We start from the raw sequence: 9,152 nt of genomic DNA, 5'->3' as shown, positions 1-9,152 counted from the left end.
CGGGGCCCACTTGGTGTATGTTTGGGCTGAGCTTGATCTATCCACGAGCTGAGGCTTTTCTTGGAGTTGAACGCCAAGTTATAACGTGTTTTGGGCGTTCAACTCCGGATCATGACGTTTTTCTGGCGTTTAACTCAAGACAGCAGCATGTACTTGGCGTTCAACGCCAAGTTACGTCATTAATTTCCGAATAAAGTATGAACTATTATATATTGCTGAAAAGCTCTGGATGTCTACTTTTCAACGCCGTTAAGATCGCACCATTTGGAGTTCTGTAGCTCCAGAAAATCCATTTCGAGTGTAGGGAGGTCAGATTCCAACAGCATCAGCAGTCCTTTTGTCAGCCTTTTTCAGAGTTTTGCTTAAGTCCCTCAATTTCAGCCAAAAATTACCTGAAATTACAGAAAAAACACACAAACTCATAGAAAAGTCCAGAAATGTGAATTTAACATAAAAACTAATGAAAACATCCCTAAAAGTAGCTTGAACTTACTAAAAACTACCTAAAAACAATGCCAAAAAGCGTATAAATTATCCGCTCATCAACGTCCCATGAGGTCTTCCTCATTGGGATTCACGTCTTCCTCCTCCTCTCTAGGTTAGGCCACACCATGTAAGGTTATGGCCTTGCACTCTCTTTTTGGATTCTCTTCTGTATTGCTTGGGAGAGTACTAGGAGGAGTTTCAGTGACTCTTTTACTCAACTGGCCTACTTGTGCCTCTAAATTTCTAATGGAGGACCTTGTTTCATTCATGAAACTTAGAGTGGCCTTAGATGGATCAGACACTATGTTTGCTAAGCTAGAGGGACTCTGCTCAGAATTCTCTGTCTGTTGCTGAGAGGATGATGGAAAAGGCTTGCTATTGCTAAACGTGTTTCTTCCACCATTATTAAAGCCTTGTTGAGGCTTTTGTTGATCCTTCCATGAGAAATATGGATGATTTCTCCATGAGAGATTATAGGTGTTTCCATAGGCTTCACCCATGTAATTCACCTCTGCCATTGCAGGGTTCTCAGGATCATAAGCTTCTTCTTCAGAAGATGCATCTTTAGTACTGTTGGATGCATTTTGCAATCCATTTAGACTCTAAGAAATTAAATTGACTTGTTGAGTCAACATTTTGTTCTGAGCCAATATGGCATTCAGAGCATCAATTTCAAGAACTCCTTTCCTCAGAGGCGTTTCATTACTCACAGGATTCCTTTCAGCGGTGTACATGAACTGGTTATTTGCAACCATTTTAATGAGTTCCTGAGCTTTTTTAGGCATTTTCTTCAGGTGAATAGATCCACCTGCAGAATGGTCCAATGACATCTTAGACAATTCAGACAGACTCATAGAATATATCCAGGATGGTCCATTCTGAAAGCATGTCAGAAGGACACTTTTTGGTCAGTTACTTGTATCTCTCCCAGGCTTCATAGAGGGATTCACCTTCTTTTTGCCTGAAGGTTTGAACATCCACTCTAAGCTTGCTCAGCTTTTGAGGAGGAAAGAACTTGGCTAAGAAAGCTGTGACCAGCTTATCCCAAGAGTTCAGGCTATCTCTAGGTTGAGAGTACAACCTTGTTCTAGCTCTGTCTCTTACAGCAAAAGGGAAAAGCATAAGCTTATGGACCTCGGGATTAACTCCATTGGTCTTAACAGTATCACAGATCTGCAAGAATTCAGTTAAGAACTGAAAAGGATCTTTTGATGAAAGTCCATGAAACTTGCAATTCTATTACATCAGAGAAACTAATTGAGGCTTAAGCTCAAAATTGTTTGCTCCAATGGGAGGGATTGAGATGCTTCTTCCATGGAAGTTGGAATTTGGTGCAGTGAAGTCACCAAGCATCTTCCTTGTATTGTCGTTGGGTTCGGCTGCCATATCCTTTTACTGTTCAAAAATTTCAGTCAGATCCTTTTCAGAGTACTGTGCTTTAGCTGCTCTTAGCTTCCTCTTCAAGGTCCTTTCAGGTTCAGGATCAGCTTCAACAAGAATGCCTTTTTCCTTGTTCCTGCTCATATGAGAGAGAAGAAAACAAAAAAAGTATGGAATTCTCTATGTCATAGTATAGAGATTCCTTTATGTGAGTAGAAGAATAAGAATGAAGGAAGAAGAAGAAAAATTCGAACACAGAGGAGAAAAGAGGGTTCGAATTTTAAGATGAAGAAAAGTGTTAGTAAATGAATAAATAAATAGAAAGAGATGAGAGAGAGAAGAAAATTCAAATTTTAATTAAGAAAAAAGAAAAATATTTTTGTTTTTATTTTAATTATTAGTTAAAATTTGAAAATTAAGAGAAGAGGTAAAATTAAAATTAAAATTTAAAATAATTAGTTAATTAAAAAGAATTTTGAAAAAGGGTAAGGAATTTTCAAAAATTAGAGAGAGAAAAGTAATTAGGTGGTTTTGAAAAAGATTTGAAAATCAATTTTGATAAGATAAGAAGTTAGAAAAGATTTTGAAATTGATTTTGAAAAATATATGATTTGAAAAAGATATGATTAAAAAGATATGATTGAAATTTATTTTGAAAAAGACTTGAAAAGGAAATTAAAAAGATTTGATTTTTAAAATTAAAATTGATTACTTGACTAACAAGAAACTAAAAGATATGATTCTAGAATTTAAAGATTGAACCTTTCTTAACAAGAAAGTAACAAACTTCAAATTTTTTAATCAATCACATTAGTTGTTAGTAAAGTTTTTGAAATTTTGAAATGAAATTAAGAAAAAGATTTTGAAAAGTTTTGAAAAAGATTTTTTTGAAAATTTTCGAAAAACAAAGGAAAAAAATGAAAAAGATTTGATTTTGAAAAAGATTTTGAAAAGATAAATTTTTGAACTTGAAATCTTGACTTGACTAACAAGAAACATCTTATTTTAAAAATTTTTGACTAAGTCAACCCAAAGATTTCTAAATTTATGAGTGAAATAAGGAAAAGATATTTTTTATTTTTTTGAATTTAATGAGGCAAGAGAAAAACCACAAAAATGACTCAAAACATGAAAAATTAATATCAAAACAAAGAAAACATGCAAGAACACTTTGAATGTCAAGATGAACACCAAGAACATTTTGAAGATCAAGATGAACATCAAGATTTATTTTTGAAAAATTTTCAAGAAAAGAAAAGCATGCAAGACACCAAACTTAGAGATTTTTCATGTTTAGACACTATGAATGCAAAAATGCATATGAAAAACAAGAAAAGACACAAAACAAGAAAATTTGAAGATCAAAAAAGGAGACTTATCAAGAACAACTTGAAGATCATGAAGAACACCATGCATGAGTTTTCGAAAATTTTTGAGGAAAATAAAAATATGCAATTGACACCAAACTTAAAAATTGACACTAGAGTCAAACAAGAAACACAAAATATTTTTGTTTTTATGATTTTATTAAAAAAATTTTGGATTTTTTTGAAAATTATTTTTAGAAAAATGAAAAAGAAGAAAAATTTTGAAAGATTTTTTTAAAAACTTTTTGAAAATAAAATAATGGTTAAAACACGAAGAAAATTACCTAATCTGAACAACAAGATGAACCGTCAGTTGTCCAAACTCGAACAATCCCCGGCAACGGCGCCAAAAATTTGGTGCACAAAATTGTGATCTCAATGGCGCCAACAACTTGGTACGCACAATTGTAATCTCAACTCTTTGTCACAACTTCGCACAACTAACCAGCAAGTGCACTGGGTCGTCCAAGTAATAAACCTTACGTGAGTAAGGGTCGATCCCACGGAGATTGTCAGCTTGAAGCAAGCTATGGTCATCTTGTAAATCTCAATCAGGCGAATTCAAATGGTTATAGAGTTTTGATAATTAAAAGATAAATAAACATAAAATAAAGATAGAGATACTTATGTAATTCATTGGTGGGAATTTCAGATAAGCGTATGAAGATGCGTTATTCCTTCTGAATCTCTACTTTCCTACTGCCTTCATCCAATCCTTCATACTCCTTTCGATGGCAAGCTGTATGTTGGGTGTCACCGTTGTCAATGACTACTTCCCATCCTCTCAGTGAAAATGGTCCTCTACAGTTTCTGTACGGCTAATCAACTGTCGAATTTCTTATCTCGGATGAAAAATACCATGCACAGATATCGTATGGCTAATCAGCTATTGGTTCTCGATCGTGTAGGAATAGGATTTACTATCCTTTTGCGTCTTTCACTACGCCCTACAGTCGCGAGTTTAAAGCTCGTCACAATTATCCCATCCCAGATCCTACTCGGAATATCGCAGACAAAGTTTAGACTTTTCGGATCTCAAGAATGCTGCCAATTGATTCTAGCTTATACCACGAAGACTCTGATCTCAGATTCAGATGCCCCATTGTTAGAGGGGAGTCGATGTGAATTGGTGCACAAAATTGCAATCACACTTTTGCAATCCACACAACTAACCAGCAAGTGCACTGGGTCGTCCAAGTAATACCTTACGCGAGTAAGGGTCGAATCCCACGGAGATTGTTGGCTTGAAGCAAGCTATGGTTATCTTATTAATCTTAGTCAGGATACCAATAGGATTCTTTAGCCTCGATTGTAAAAGATAAATAAAAGGGTGAAAAAGGAGTAATTGTTACGCAGTAATGGAGAACATGTTGGTCTTCTGAACTTCTGTAACATAATGCTTTCTCACTTTCATAAATGCAAGGTTCCTTCCATGGCAAGCTGTATGTAGGGTGTCACTGTTGTTAATGGCTACTTCCCATCCTCTCAGTGAAAATGGTCCAAATGCTCTATCACAGCACGGCTAATCATCTGTTGGTTCTCGATCATGTCGGAATAAGATCCATTGATCCTTTTGCGTCTGTCACTACGCCCAACACTCGCGAGTTTGAAGTTCGTCACAGTCATCCAATCCCAGAATCCTACTCAGAATACCACAGACAAGGTTTAGACTTTCCGGATCCTCATGAATGCCGCCAACAATTCTAGCTTATACCACGAAGATTCTGATTAAGGAATCTAAGAGATACTCATTCAATCTAATGTAGAACAGAGGTGGTTGTCAGGCACACATTCATAGGTTGAGGAAGGTGATGAGTGTCACGGATCATCACCTTCTTCATAGTGAAGTGCGAATGAACATCTTAGATAGGAACAAGCATGTTTGAATGGAAAACAGAAATAATTGCATTAATTCATCGAGACGCTACAGAGCTCCTCACCCCCAACAATGGAGTTTAGAGACTCATGCCGTCAATGGGTATAAAATTCAAATCTAAAAATGTCATAAGATACAAAATAAATCTTTAAAAGTTGTTTAAATACTAAACTAGTAACCTAGGTTTACAGAAAATGAGTAAACTAAGATGGATAGTGCAGAAATCCACTTCTGGGGCCCACTTGGTGTGTGCTGGGGCTGAGACTTAAGCTTCTCACATGTCTGGGCTGTTTTTGGAGTTGAACGCCAGGTTGTAACCTATTTCTGGCGTTGAACTCCAACTTGCAACCTGTTTCTGGCGCTGAACGCTAGACTACAACATGGGACTGGCGTTGAACGCCAGTTTACGTCATCTATCTTCATGTAAAGTATAGACTATTACATATTGCTGGAAAGTCCTGGATGTCTACTTTCCAACCCAATTGAGAGCGCACTAATTGGACGCCTGTAGCTCCAAAAAATCCATTCCGAGTGCAGGGAGGTCAGAATCTAACAGCATCAGCAGTCCTTTTTCAGCCTAAATCAGATTTTTGCTCAGCTCCCTTAATTTCAGCCAGAAAATACCTGAAATTACAGAAAAACACACAAACTCATAGTAAAGTCCAGAAATATGAATTTTTCGTAAAAACTAATAAAATTATACTAAAAACTAACTAAAATATACTAAAATCTACCTGAAATTACCCCCAAAAAGCGTATAAAATATCCGCTCATCATGAATTGTTGATTAGAAACCCAAGAGATATACATTCAAGCTTATTTTCATGTAGAATGGAAGTGGTTGTCAATCACGCATTCATAAGTGAAAATAGTGATGAGTGTCACATAATCATCACATTCATCATGTTCTTGTGTGCGAATGAATATCTTAGAACAAGAATAAGCATGAATTGAATAGAAGAACAATAGTACTTTGCATTAATACTCGAGGAATAGCAGAGCTCCACACCTTAATCTATGGTGTGTAGAAACTCCATTGTTGAAAATACATAAGTGATGATGGTCCAGGCATGGCCGAATGGCCAGCCTCCCCAAATGGCATATGAATTCGAAAATAGGGAAAAAGACCTGATCCCAAGATCAAGGATGATCAAAAGATGTGAGTACAATAGTAAAAAGTTCTATTTATACTAAACTAGTTACTAGGGTTACAAAAATAAGTAAATGATGCATAAATCCACTTCCAGGCCCACTTGGTGTGTGCTTGGGCTGAGCATTGAAGCTTTCGCATGTAGAGGCTTTCTTTGGAGTTAAACGCTAGTTTGTAACTTGTTTCCAGTGTTTGACTCTAGCTTGCAACTTGTTTCTTGCATTTAACGCCAGAATAGAGCAGAAAATTTGCGTTTGAACGCCAATTTGCGTCGTCAAAACTCGAGGAAAGTATGGACTATTATATATTGCTGGAAATCCCTGGATGTCTACTTTCTAACGCAATTAAGAGTGCTCCATTTGGGTTTCTTTAGCTCTAAAAAATCTATTTCGAGTGTAGGGAGGTCAAAATCCAACAGCATCAGCAGTCCTTTTTCAGCCTCTGAATCAGATTTTTGCTCAGGTCCCTCAATTTCAGCCAGAAAATATCTAAAATCACAGAAAAATACACAAACTCATAGTAAAGTCCATAAATGTGAATTTTTCTTAAAAGCTAATAAAATATACAAAAAACTAACTAAATCATACAAAAAACTATGTAAAAATAATGCCAAAAAGCGTATAAATTATCCGCTCATCAATCAACCTTTGAAAATCTCAAATTCCGTCTAATCTACATAGCATAGGCACTTGTATAATCCTTAAACTCCTCTCTTGACATATAGAAAGTTTCAATGTACTCACTCATGTTTTGTGCAGTCAATACTTCTTCCCAACAAGATCATCCTCATTATCACTAAATGGTACATCTAGAAAATCTTCACTATTATACCCTTCATCCTCATTACAAAATCCCCCAACAATCTTCTCATTTTCCTTATATTTTCTAACTTGTTTGCAATATGAATTTAGGTCTAAGTAGGAGCAGACTTGAATTAATCCTCTTTGCTAATGAAAACATCAATTAATCCAAACAATCCCTTCCTTGTCATCATTACTATCACCAAAATCAAACTTCAGTAGTACTATGGTCTGATGCATAACCCTTTCTTGAATCATCACTCCAAGAATATTCACTCCCTGACTCATCATCCTTAGATGCCTCAGTTCCTTTTTCTCCCTTATCCAATCCTTCACTCTTAGACCCAACTTCTTCCTTTGGGATTGATCCAACATTGCTCTGCCCTTGTCCAGTAAATGGTTATCTATTTTATAATTTAGCCGAGACATGTTTATCCTTTTTATAATTTAGGCAAAAAATAATTCTTTTTTATGAAATATCAGAATGAATAAAATAGTATAAAATTATTTGTTTGTATTATTTACTGTTTCATTGTTGGATTTCATTTAGTTCGATGTAATTTAACATGATAAGCTTATCTTTGTTATCATGAAGTAAAAAATAAGAGTCAAATTGAAATGTTGTTGACGTTTAATGAAAAGAATATATATAAGAGTGAAAATCAGATGAACAACTTGTTCCAAACAAAAAACATGATCATGACGGTTTATGTAAGTATTCAGTAGATGAGTTGTGACTTGTGGTCAACTAAAATCTGTGATATTAGGCCTTGGGAATTTAAGTTAGAAAATCTATTAGACCACTTGTTTAATGTAGTCATGGTAGTGTTATCTGAATTTTGACTAATTGTTATTTAATTTGGTATCTGTGATGAAGTATGTGGTGGATGCAATTTTAGGAGTGGTTGTATTTGTGGAGTGATACTTGTTACTGTGAATGTGCCTAGTACTTCCGGAGGGATTTGTAATGTGTCACAGAAATATTAAGTAGTAGCAACATTCTTTTCATACGGATCAGACTTGGAATATATTAGGGAGCGTGAGGAAATTAGATGGCGAGTTATTCGTTGATAATTTTTTTATTTTCAGATCGAATACATTGGTCATAGCAAGAAATTCTGCATGGAGGATGAAAGCAAATGTTTTGGCGAAGTAGTCAGTTCAGATGCTGATGAATTTGATGTTGAGCAATTGGATCCAAGTGGGCAGGATGACCTGTCGGATTAGGGAGATGTATTTGGTCTTACTGTAGCTGAAACAGAGAACAAGGTTTTCAGAATGGAGGAGCATGCTTATGAATTCTATATCAAGTTTGGGAAGTGCCATGGGTTTGGTGTACACAAGGGAGACTATGGGAAGGATGATGACGGAAATGTAATTAAGAGGAGATTCTTTTGCAACAGAGCTGGGTTAAGGGATGAAAATCACTATAATAGATTAGATAGAAAAAGATGTCATAAGCCTGAGACACGAACGAACTGCCAGGCTAAGTTGTCGATATATCTTGACAAAGAAAGTTCGAACTGGAAGGTCTGAAAAGTCATCCTCGAGCACAACCATGAGTTAGTAGCTAGGTGTATGGTACACTTGATTCCAAAGTTCCGTTGGGTTTCATGTGCGGCAAAGGATCAGCTAGATGGTATGCAAAGTTATGGGCTACCTACATCAAAGATACTTGGGTACATGGCAAGGATTGTGGGGGGGGGTATTCACTATTGGGTTTCACAAAGAAGGATGCTTATAACTACCTTGACCGGACTAAGCGCGCAAGGATCGCAGATGGTGATGCAAATTCTGCCATTGTCTATTTGGAGGGAAAGGCTTCTGTGGACCCCATGGCAATGGCGAGGTATAACCTGACTAAGGAGGATATGTTGGCCAACTTGTTTTGGGCCGATGAATGAGCAGAGTTGATTACCAACACTTTGGTGATGTCATCACGTTCGATTCGACGTACAAAAAGAACAAGTACAGGAAATCGCTTGTAATATTCTCAGGTGCAAACAACCACAAACAGACGACTATCTTTGAGTTTGGGTTAGTGTTGGATGAGACGATTGCTTCGTACAAGTGGATGCTAGAAAATCTCCTTG

General features: G+C 36.3%; 1 non-coding gene across 1 annotated transcript; it reads left to right on the top strand.

The window, feature by feature from the left end:
- Positions 1-1,368: 1,368 nt before the first annotated feature.
- LOC127741761 (small nucleolar RNA R71) lies at positions 1,369-1,476 on the top strand. Its single transcript, XR_008002967.1, has one exon. It is a non-coding gene; the product is annotated as a small nucleolar RNA R71 (small nucleolar RNA).
- Positions 1,477-9,152: the final 7,676 nt, after the last annotated feature.

The sequence above is a fragment of the Arachis duranensis genome, chromosome 9 (genome assembly GCF_000817695.3).
Source record: "Arachis duranensis cultivar V14167 chromosome 9, aradu.V14167.gnm2.J7QH, whole genome shotgun sequence".
NCBI classification, from domain to species: domain Eukaryota; kingdom Viridiplantae; phylum Streptophyta; class Magnoliopsida; order Fabales; family Fabaceae; genus Arachis; species Arachis duranensis.
The sequence above is the reverse complement of the archived record's forward strand: the minus strand, read 5'-3'. Positions and strand labels throughout refer to the sequence as shown.